Below are 11528 nucleotides of genomic sequence, written 5' to 3'. Positions count from 1 at the left end.
ATTAGTTGCATGTGACCAATGGGGGATACCATAAACACAATTCAATTAGACTCAACAAATGAAGGGTCCCCCATTTGATGAGAATTAGAGGCTTGTTGTGAAGAGTCACAATAAGGAAAACACTCCCAATTAGTTTGGAAAGTAAACATGGAGCCCAAGATTGCTCATTATACTTTATGTTTTCTTACCAAGGTCTTGCAATTAACAATTGCTTAATGCATTTTGATGTTTTTATCCTAGATGCTAGTGTTATGGGCAATTTCAAAATCTTTTGCATTTATCTTGGTTCTACTCTCATGCATAGCTAGCTGGGAATAGGATTCATGATTTTTTCAAGCCTCTTAGACCAAAGTTTTTTAAATGGCATAATGAGGCCAATTTTCTACCTAAATAATTCCGTCTATGGCATGTTTTTAGATTGGAGTTTTTATTTTATATTTAGAATGATAATAATGCCGCAATATTAACTAATTGTGTTGTAGTTTTTAATTTTTCTACTCATTCCAAGTTGTTGGTGATTTACATTGTGTTCATGTAGATTCAAGTTCAAGCCAACAAAGTGGTCTAATAAGTGCAACACCTTTAGTTCCTTCTTGATCATTAGGGGAATGCCATCACATTGTTGCAAGGGGGTTGTGCCCTCTTTTCCTTCTTGGGATAGATCCCTTGGTGAGAGAGGGTTTTTTATATTATTAGTTAGACAATTATCTACTTGGTCTTTGCTTGTTGGTCATTAGAGGGGATGGTTATCACTTGCTTAATGTTCTATTGTATCCTCTCAATTGCATGGTTGGTCCTTAAAGCAACCAATACATATAATTTTTGCTACTTGGTGGTAAAGATTTATAATTAGAAGTATAACTTGAGAATGGAGAGGAACTCTTGTTGGTTAGAAGTTGGTAGAAAATGAAAAAAAATTTGTCTGAGGAAAGGTGGAGTGACCCTAATGACTCAAAATCTCCTCCTAATTTAAATTTTATAATTTTAATTAGATAAATTTAATAAACTTTGATCATATGATAATATAAACAACAATTTTCTTTTTTGAAATTATATATAATATTATTTAAAAAAATCATAAATTAGTTATTTTTCCATTCTTATTCACACATTATTCTCTTAAAACCGAATACCCTTCATTCTTTGAAAAGAAAAAAGAATTCCTCATTCATGTATAGGTATATAACGTGCAAATGTTGTTCAAAGGTCGATTTCAAAGTGTGAACTTCTCCATTCACTATACATGGCATTTTTAAAGGAAACAAGCACCATGTGATATATATTTTCTTTCATTGGGTGAAAAGGAAAATCATGAGGTTGAGGACTTAACATGTTATCCAGACGGGAGACTTGACCGCCAGTGGCCTGTTATTCCCCCGGCAACAGCCGGTAGCACGCAGCCTTCAAGATATTTGCTTCCCTCCACAACATCTCCATGGCGAAAATAGACAGCAAGTTCGTCTTCGACACTCGATTCTGTGTCGCTTTCCTCTTACCCATGTACGATATAAATACTTGCCACTTTCACACATACATTCATGCCAAAATTTTCTCGAAAATATTTATGACTTAAATTTGCAGAGACTTATGAGATTTATCAAATGATTTCTTTTAAAATTTTGCAATACCAAATGCAAGCGATTGACGACGTAAGGAGTTTTGCATTGCATATAATTACTTCATTTTTTTAATTTGGAGTTTGATGTTTACTTGAAGATTTATTCAATTTCTCGTGTTGAAAGAGAATTTCACTCTGAACAATTGTTTTCACTGTTGAAAAATTTGAATCATTAGGTTTCTTTTTGAACTAAGCACTGCATGATTATTTGCCTTTTGTGTCTATCTATGTGTCTATCTAGGGTTTGTTATACATTTTACCGTGGAAAATACAGGTTCAATATCTATTTTGCATTTTAAAAGGGAGTATTTGTGAAAATTGGATTTTCTTTTTTATTTTGATGCAAATTTAGATAATTTTATATAATTCGATTTTTTTCTTTGTGTAATTCGAAGAATGATTGTGGAAATTCGGAGTTTTAAATGCTACTTTTGAAGAATCGGAGCTAAGTAATGTTATTTTCCAAGATTTGGAGCGAATAATATCTGTTATTCGAATTGTAGTTTACTTGCCACATTATGAGGTATTCCGAGCAATTTCAAAAAGACATTTGAAGATTCAGAGTTGCATTTCCAATGCATAATCAATTTTAAACATCGTGAGGTTTTCTGAGGAATCTTAAGATATTACATTAATAGTTAGGCTTATTGTTGTGTTAAAAATTTTTCAATAAATTTGAAGGCGTTAATTTAGTGCGCATACATGTGAAGGTTAGATGATTTTTTTTTGTCTTGCGTAATTAAGAGGATAAGGATTTCTCTAGTCCCGTGAGTTAAGTTTAGATCTTATGAGATAACACTGGTAAATTTTAGGAACCGTTTTTTGTTTTGATGCAAATGTTGCCGAATTTTACACGTTGATCACCAATATTTTGAAAGAAAAAAAACATACATAATTTAACTGGAAAAGTAGATAGCAGAGGCTATCGTCGGCCAAACCAAGACGACTATGATTACATACATGAGCTCCTTGGTTATTAATGAAGCGTTGAAGACTATACAGATGAGAGCCACTACAATGTATAACCAGGCCTGGAGCCAACACACAGAAAAAGAGGTCTATAGAGACACTCCGCTTCAGGACCATGCTGAGGAATGCCATTGGTAGCCCACAGGTCCACACCACTTCCCTTCGCAGCTGTGTTTCTCCAAGTTTTGGGATGCCATTTTTTTCCCAGATTTTGAGGACGATGGGGGATGGCTATTAAAATAACATATAAAGTTACTATTTGACTTTTTAAATTACAATTAGATCATAAATACTTAAAATACCATGAACAAACCAAAAGAAGCTGAAATTCTAAAGTGTAGGTACAATTGATTGAGTACACATTCCATCTGATGGACTGACAATCTTAGACTTAATATGAAATGTGGATTACATTGAGATGCAAATGCATTGTACACAGGTACATTGAACAACAAGGTTAGAAACTGGACTCAACACTTGATTGATATCTCAAAAACTGCTCGTCTTTCTCTCTTTTCCTCTTTCTCTTTTCTTTTGGTGAATGCGAAATGACAATGGAGTTTTTTGGGCTGGCTTTGGTGGACACCCTTTTAGTGTTTGATTAATTTTAGATGTAGAATGCTTAAAAGAATATTTTTGATGTTCTTTGTGTTTGATGTGGGGGATGGGAGGCCTCTCCAAGTCCCTTAGTCATCCAAGACATCATTGATCTAGAGGACATTTACATGTGAAACATTTATCTGCAGTCATGTGATTACCATTTGTATGTAGGGACTCTAATGCTACAGCAGCAACATACTGATAGTAATTATACCATAGATTCCACTGCCTTTGCCTTTAAGAGAGAAGTTAATTCCTTTTTAGGGTGGGCCCGATGTATCTTTTTTGGAAAGGGAGGAGGGAGAGGATGACTTCCCAGAAGTGTGAAGAGGCTGGGAAGCAGAGCAATGCTAATATTCAAATGCTTCATTGTGATGGAGAAACAAAGCCATGTCATCCCATGTATGTTTCCAAATTCCTAACTCTTCCTGAAACTCAAAAGCTCATTACCTTAAATGCTCATAGGGTTATTTGTGGTTAGCGCCACAATTGTTTGGCTTGACTTGGGCAGGAAAATGTGGCAGAGAAGGTCAAAGGCCATAATGTCTTTTACCTTATGATTGAGATGCAGGGTAAAGACCTCCTAGAGAGTTTCTTTGAGTGTCACTTTTTCAAACAGCCTCACCCAAAATATATTGAATAAAGCTTAGAGAATAAGAGTTTTGAAAATCCAGCGCTTTGGTGACATCATTCAAAGATGAAGCATAAAGACAATGTAAACCTGAAGCATATTACCAACAAGAATAAAATGAATGGAAGAGACCTCAACTTCATATAGGCAAATGATGTTTGAATAAGACATGTACAAGCTTAAAAATAGAATTGTAAAGTTTCTGAAGTACTAGAAATTGTGAGAGTAGTTGCATACAATAAATTGAGCAAGTGCATGAGTGAAAGACACACAAATAAAGATGAACGCAAGGAATTACCTTGGAGAAATTGAATGTGGAAAAAAGAAGCAAGTTGGAGTCATGCTTCCTATGTCAATTTGGCAACCAAAACCAAGAAGAATTACAAGCCAATTGCTCCCATGGAGCCTCCAAATCAATTATGGGACTATCTCAGCACTATTGTAATGCAATAACAAACTACCCTGCTTTACAACTTAAGCCAACTTAGTTCATTCCTAAACTTAGCTGTACAAGCTTTCTAACAAACTCTAGATCATTTTATATAAGCTCAATGGTTGTTGTCGGGTAATTATGTCATGTCGTAATTAGAATGCTAAGTGTGTTAGGGGTCCGTGGTTACCTGACGGTTGCTGGCAGTTGGCACCGGGCAACCTGTACCGACACCTATATATATGTACTTGGGTCTCTATTTCAATATGTGGATATTGCTTCAGGAAACTATGTTTTAAATGTACTGGCATTTTGGAATCAATGAATACAAACATATGAGTTCTTTTCACTTGCATCTTTGTGTATTGTTACATTTCCTATATCTCTGTACTGTTATGCACTGAATGTACACACACCCCTCGGGGGCAAAACATCTGGCGCCGTTGACAAGTTAAACCTAGGAATGACAGGAGCATACTACATGGCACGACGATAATGGGACAACCATTGAGCGAGGGGACAAGTAGCAATCCCGAGGAAGAGCCGGAGGAGTTGTTCGAAGGAGAGAGGGCATTGACAAGGGACTTCACCGCATCTTACAAGCCTCAATTGAAACTTACGTACAAAGGGAAGCCATGGCAGAGGACGTCCCTGGGAGCGCCGTCTGGAGTGCCCTTGGCGTAAGTCCGGCGGTGAACTGGTTGATGAATAACTTGCCTAGCCTGTTGGGACAAGCATTTCTTGCCCTACAAACTCGCCGACAGGAAACCTACTGTGAGAACCGTTGGCAACAAATTTTACAACAATTCGAAGAGAGGAGTCGACGGGAGGAGGAGGAATGTGACGAAGGCCGCAGAAGAACCTTCCACTCGACGGAACATAGGAATTGATGCCCGTGATGTTGAACAAAGACATAAATCGTGTACCGAAGGGACAAGAGGAAGACGGGCACAAGGCAGCAACGAGGGCACTAAGGTTGGAGCAACAAGCCGAACGAAGGAGACGGCTGAAGAAAATTGTCGAGGAAGGAAGTGGAGGGAATGGTAATGATGGCTCCACTGGCGAGGGCCAAGTTTTTGTATTGATAGAAACCACTAGGAAGCGGTTGGGGGACCTTTCCCTCACGTTGGAGGAGATTGGCGACGGAAGTACGGTAGAGTCGTACACACCATTTAGAGGTGACGAGACTAGGAAAGAAAAGGAGACCGAGACTGAGAACAGAGAAGTGGGAGATACCGGTGCGGCCGAAGGTGTCGAGAGGACACAAGGGCACGGTAGTAGAAGTAATCTGTTCGGTTTAGGCTCATCAAACCTTGGTAGTCAGAGTAACCTGGTGGGACCCAACGTGCCAAGTTCCGGCGGACCAATTTCAGGAGGGCCAGTTTTTGGAGGACCAATTTCTGGAGGGCCAGTTTCTGGAGGGTCGAGTTCTGGAGGGCAGAGTGGGCCACAGCCAAGGAGCATAATGGCGAACAGGCAGAAGTTGCCTAAATTCACTGGAGACGGGAAAGAAGATCTTGTACGACATTGTTGTTCATGTGAGACAATTTGGTCGACCAATGGAGTGACTGACAAAGTTGAATGGGTGGTGCAGTTCCCCGCCACCCTACGTGGGGTAGCCATCGACTGGTACTCCGATATAGACAAGACAAAGGTAGGTACTTGGGATGAGTTACAGAAAGCCTTCGAGATGGAGTTTCAACTCCTTCGAGACGACAATGAAATTGTTGCCGAAATCTTGTGCACAAAGTAGGGGAAGAACGAGACAGTACGAGCATACAACCGATGACTCAAAGAATTGCTCGGAAAGATGGATAATCAACCCGTTGATGGATTGAAAAAGCGGTGGTTCGTGGAAGGACTAAGATCCTCCCTTAGGAAGAAGATGAAGATTGTCCCTCCTACCTCGTACGAGGACGCATACAACCGAGCCATAGACCTCGAGAGCGAAGGCAAGACCTTGAAGAAGAAGAAGGATAAATCATCAGGTGGTGATGGTTCCTCTGAGAGCAGTAGTGACGAGGACTCAAGCAAGAAAGTTCACGCTCTACAAAAGGACATGCATAGAATGATGAGAGTTTAAAGCAATGAAGGGGAGCAGCAGTAAGAACGAAGGGGACTTGTGGTGCACAGATTGCAAGGAGGAAGGCCACACTAAGGGTACGTGCCCGAAGAAAGCTTTGTAAAGTACTGGGACACTCCACCAAGGAGTGCCCGTACAATATGAAAACAAGAAGCGCTCAAGTGCTTCTGACTCAGGAGCAACCTTCCATAGCCACGAGAGCTGCTAACCCACAACAATCGGCGAATACCACAACATCTTTCGACGGATACAAAAACAATAGATGAGGAAAGAATAACAACAATAGCACCCGCTGAGTGCAGTATGATGCAAAAGGCCACCCGATGATCCGGTGTCGAGCTTGTAATGAATGGGGACACTATGCATGCGATTGTCCCAAGGGAGACGCCCCTCAGCATATGTGCCGGTGGTGCGGGTCAGGAGATCACGACGACGGGAGTTGCCCGAAGTCTGGAATAAATTTGTTAACAATCGAAAAGTCCAATGAAAGGGAGATGCTCGCTATCAGTAGAGCACAAATGAAGAAGGCCACTTATCCCGACCCCTGTACAGAGAAGGAACGAGTACGGGCAACCAAGGTCGATATTGAGCGGGAAATGAGGAAGGAGCCTCGAGAAACCCTGACAAGTACATTTGCTGAATCCGAACAGAACATCCTTCGACAAGTGTTGCAGACCGAGGTACCCATCAAACTCCAGAACCTCCTCAACACCATGCACATATTAAGAGAAGCCATCACTAATGCCATTAAAGTGCCGATCTGTACAACAACAGTTCACACAGAGGTGCCGATCAACCCCTCCGCTGACCCCATGCTATTGGTGGTGAATAGCAGGAGACACCCGACAGTGGTGGAAATGGGGATATTGGGTACGATCCTCACCAACACCTTCATAGATGGAGGGTCCGGGGTTAATGTACTCCCCGAGGAGACTTGGCGGAAATTGGGCAAGCCAACACTATGGCCACCGACCTTCAACCTAGTGGGTGCCAACTAGCATGGTCTCAAACCCATCGGGACACTCATGGCTCAATAGGTGACGATCGGCACTTAGCCCTTCGTTCTCGACTTTGTGGTGATCCCCTTGAAGAAAGAGGGCTATGATGCAATCCTTGGAAGAGGTTGGCTGATTAAAGCCAAAGTAAACCACAACTAGAAGTGGAACACACCGTCCATGGAGAAGGGGGGTTGGAAATTTATCATCGACCTCCAGACACAGATGGTGAGTGAAGAAATGGCCTCTTCTTTAGATTCGGACTCCAATGGAGATTCCGGGGTGGATGAGAACAAAAAGGAGCTGAACGACAAAGGTGTCCTGGAATTAGAAGACCGCTTTGAGGATGAGGTAGGCTCGTTGAATGGGCTATTCCACTGGAAGATGGAGGACTATGCATTCTTCCATCCTGCATGCCATATGCTGCAAATGGAAGAGGAGCCAGGCGAGAAAGATGAGTTCCCGCCAGAATACAGGGAGTATAAGGAGGGAGACACCAAAGTGAATGACGTCCCGGTGTACGAGTTTTCAAAGGATAAACCGATGCGGTACGAAGATCCCACCCTGAAGGAGACGAGCCTAGGGGATGCTGCAACCCCTCAAAATATCTTGGTGGGAGACGATTGGAATCTCGTGCTGAAGGCGATAGCCTTCAAAATTTTTTATGGAATACAAGGACGTGTTTGCTTGGACCTACAAAGATCTAAAAGGAGTCTCGCCCGAATTGTGTGTCCATCGGATACTGTTGGTCCTTGGAGCCCAGCCGATATGGAAGAGGCCGTACCGCATGAATAAAAACTATGTAGCTAAGGTGAACGAAGAAATCGAATGGATGCTGGAGGCCGACATCATATTTCGGGTGGAGACAAGTGAGTGGGTCTCGCCGATGGTGATCTCGCTGAAGGAGGCCAACCAAATCCGCATATGCGTGGATTTTAGGTGCCTCAACGCTGTCACCATCAAGGATCTGTTCCCTATACATTTCACAGATAGCATCCTGGAGGAGGTGGCTGGCCATGAAATGTACTCATTTCTGGACGGCTTCTCGGGATACAATCAAATTTCGCTAGCTGAGGAGGACAAGTTAAAGACCACTTTTGTGGTGGAGGATGGAGTATATGCGTACAACCGAATGCCCTTCGGTTTGTGCAATGCTCCGGCAACATTTCAGAGGATACTTCTCCACATCTTCGACAAAATGTCTGTTGGAAACTTTATAAGGCCTTCTTGGATGACTGGACTATTTTTAGTAGCGAAGACACTCACTTGGTGGCATTGCGGGAATGCATGGAGAGATGTCGAAGGGCCAGGCTGGCCTTGAATCCGAAGAAATGCAGATTTATGGTGCCGCAAGGGAAGCTGCTGGGCCGTATTGTTTGCAAGGCTGGATTAAAAACTGATCCGGATAAGGTACGGGTAATTGTGGAGATGGAACCACCCATTGACGTGACAGGAGTAAAGTCCTTCCTAGGACATATAGGATATTACTGGAAGTTCATTAAGAACTTTGTTCAACTCTCATTCTCATTGGACAAGCTGACACGGAAGGGCGAACCGTATGTGTGGGGACTGGCACAGGGGGAAGCATTTGATGAACTCGAGGAGACTGGTGGCCGCACCCATTCTGGCCTATCCAAATTGGGACCGAGAATTCCACGTACATGTGGATGCCTAGAACTATGCCATTGGGGCTACGCTAGCACAGGAAGGAGGACATGGGTTGGACCACCCCATATATTTTGCCAATCGCTTGCTGTTGAAAGCCGAGAAGAATTATAGTACCACCGAGAGGGAAGCCCTTGGAATGGTCTATGTCGTACAAAAATTTTGGCACTACTTGCTGGCAACACTTTTCACTTTTTATGTGGATCACCAGGTGTTGATGTACCTGGTAAATAAATCCATCATTCAAGGCAGAATAAGCAGGTGGCTACTACTCCTTTAAGAGTTCACATTCACAATAATTGTACGGTTAGGCAGGAGCCATGTGATCGCAGACCAATTGTCCCGGATTAAGTCAGGCGAGCCACCAGAGTCAATGATGACTTTCCCAACGCACATCTGTTCCAAATTGCCGCACTACCTTCATGGTATGTGAACATAGGGGAATATTTGTCCACTTCTCGGTTCCCAGCCGATATGTTACCAAGCGAGAGACAGAAATTGGTCCTGAGAAGCAGGACATTCCAGCTGATTATTGGGTTGCTGTACAAAATGGGACCCGACCAAGTCCTCAGAAGGTCAAGAGATTCCCAAAGTGCTACGAGAAGCACATGAAGAGCCCGCAGGAGGCCACATGGGTTCAGACACCACCGCACACAAAGTATTTCTTGCCGGACTATGGTGGTCCACCCTATATAATGATGCGCGGGTGGTGGGCTGTGATACTTGCCAGAGGGCAGGAAAACCATTGAAGCGGGACTTTATGCCCCTCAATCCATCCCATGCCCAGGAGTTGTTCGAACGCTAGGGTTTGGATTTCATTGGACCCTTGAAGGCCAACAGAACACGAAGATGTCGTTACATTGTGGTGGCGACAGAGTACCTCACTAAGTGGGCTGAGGCACGAGCACTGCCGGATAACTTAGCTTCGAGTATGACTAAGCTCATTTATAAACAGATCATCACAAGGTACGACATTCCAATTCAATTGACGAGTGATCGCGGTGGGCACTTTGTGAACCATGTAGTCAAGCCGCTCACGACGGAATTCAAAATTTTTCATTCCTTGTCAAGCCCGTACTACCCAAGGGCCAACAGTCAGGCAGAGGCCACTAATAAAATATTGGTATCTGTGATCTATAAGTCCTGTGGAGTTGAACAGGAAGATTGGGAAGAGAAGTTGCCATCCGTACTATGGGCATACCGGACCACCTACAAAGTCATGACGGGTCAGACACCCTTCCAGTTAATGTATGGCCAAGAGGCCATTGTGGCGGCAGAGTTCATGGTCACAAGTCTAAGGATAGCAATTGAGAACCGGCTAGGAGATATGGAAAGCCCGCGGGAGCAACTGTACACTTTTGGGCAAGTTGGACGAACGAAGGATGATGGCCCAATGGGCTACCGAAGCCGCCCAACAACGAAAATTTTGGCATGATAAGCATATCCGACGCATGGAGTTCCGATAAGGTTAGTGGGTGCTGAAGTATAACGGGCGGAATGAGATCAAACTTGGAAAATTCAAAGTCAAATGGCTGGGGCCATATAAAATTCGCGACGTAGCTGAGAATGGAGCGATTAAGTTGTCCACATTGGACGACCAACCAAGAAAGGAGACGGTAAATGGGTCAAAATTAAAAGTCTACCATCGCAAGCAGCAGCGGAATGAACCAGTTCGTCCGGAGGCGGGGCCTAGCCGACCAATTTGAAAAGGTAATTATTTTATTGGTTAGTTAAAAAAAAAATAAAAAAATTGATAACTCACCGTACGGTTTGGTCATTAAAACTGTACAATGGCAACGCGAAATCCATACGATGGCAGGTGGCATCCGTACAGTTTTGACGTGAAGTAGGCCGTATGGGTGAAGGACATAACTTGTACGATCACAAGGGAGCATAAAAATCTGTACAGGAGACCCCTACAATGGAAGCCGATAGAAATCCGTACGAGTGACAGGGAGATCCGTACGAGGCCAAGGAAAAACACCGTACATGAAGGAGCAATTTTCTGTACATCCGTACAAATTGTCTGGGGCAGCGACACAAAGAAAATTTGTACGGTACGATTGAAGGAAGCTTGTACGACGATTGGAGGAAGAAATCCGTACACTGGAGGCAATCAAGATTTTTGTACAGACAAGAAGGAGAATTCGTACAAGAGGCAGGAGATTTAAATCCGTACATCACATAAGGAATCGTACACAGGAAATCCGTACTTAGACAAGCAAATCTGTATAGGGCAATACAGAGTGCGGGAGGTTGTACAAGGTGGCGTCATAGGTTAGGGAGTCTGTACATGACAAAGTCAGGAGGAAACTAAAATCGCACAAGCTGTACGGTAGAAAAAGTAACGGATTTGAAAACAAATATTATAAGTGTTGCCGACAATTCAAAGAATCACTTAAATGGAATTAGGAAAACCAAGAGTGGGGAAGCTGGACTGGCGAAAACGGTTGCAGCAGTTAAAGCAACCGTCTAAGTCAGGAAAGATGGCGGAAGCAAGCATGACAAGCATGGACAAGGGAAAGAGAGTATTGCAA

The 11528-nt window shown here is 42.9% G+C and overlaps 1 protein-coding gene across 1 annotated transcript in view; it reads left to right on the top strand.

The window, feature by feature from the left end:
* The first annotated feature begins 1308 nt into the window (after positions 1-1308).
* Positions 1309-11528, top strand: part of LOC131859068 (uncharacterized) — an 87715-nt gene continuing 77495 nt past the window's right edge. The window contains exon 1 of the mRNA XM_059212590.1: positions 1309-1500. The gene's annotated coding sequence lies outside the window, so the exon portion shown is untranslated. The remainder of the gene's footprint in view (positions 1501-11528) is intronic.

Source organism: Cryptomeria japonica, chromosome 10 (assembly GCF_030272615.1).
Source record: "Cryptomeria japonica chromosome 10, Sugi_1.0, whole genome shotgun sequence".
Classification (NCBI taxonomy): Eukaryota; Viridiplantae; Streptophyta; class Pinopsida; order Cupressales; family Cupressaceae; genus Cryptomeria; species Cryptomeria japonica.
This window is presented reverse-complemented; position numbering and strand designations above follow the sequence as displayed.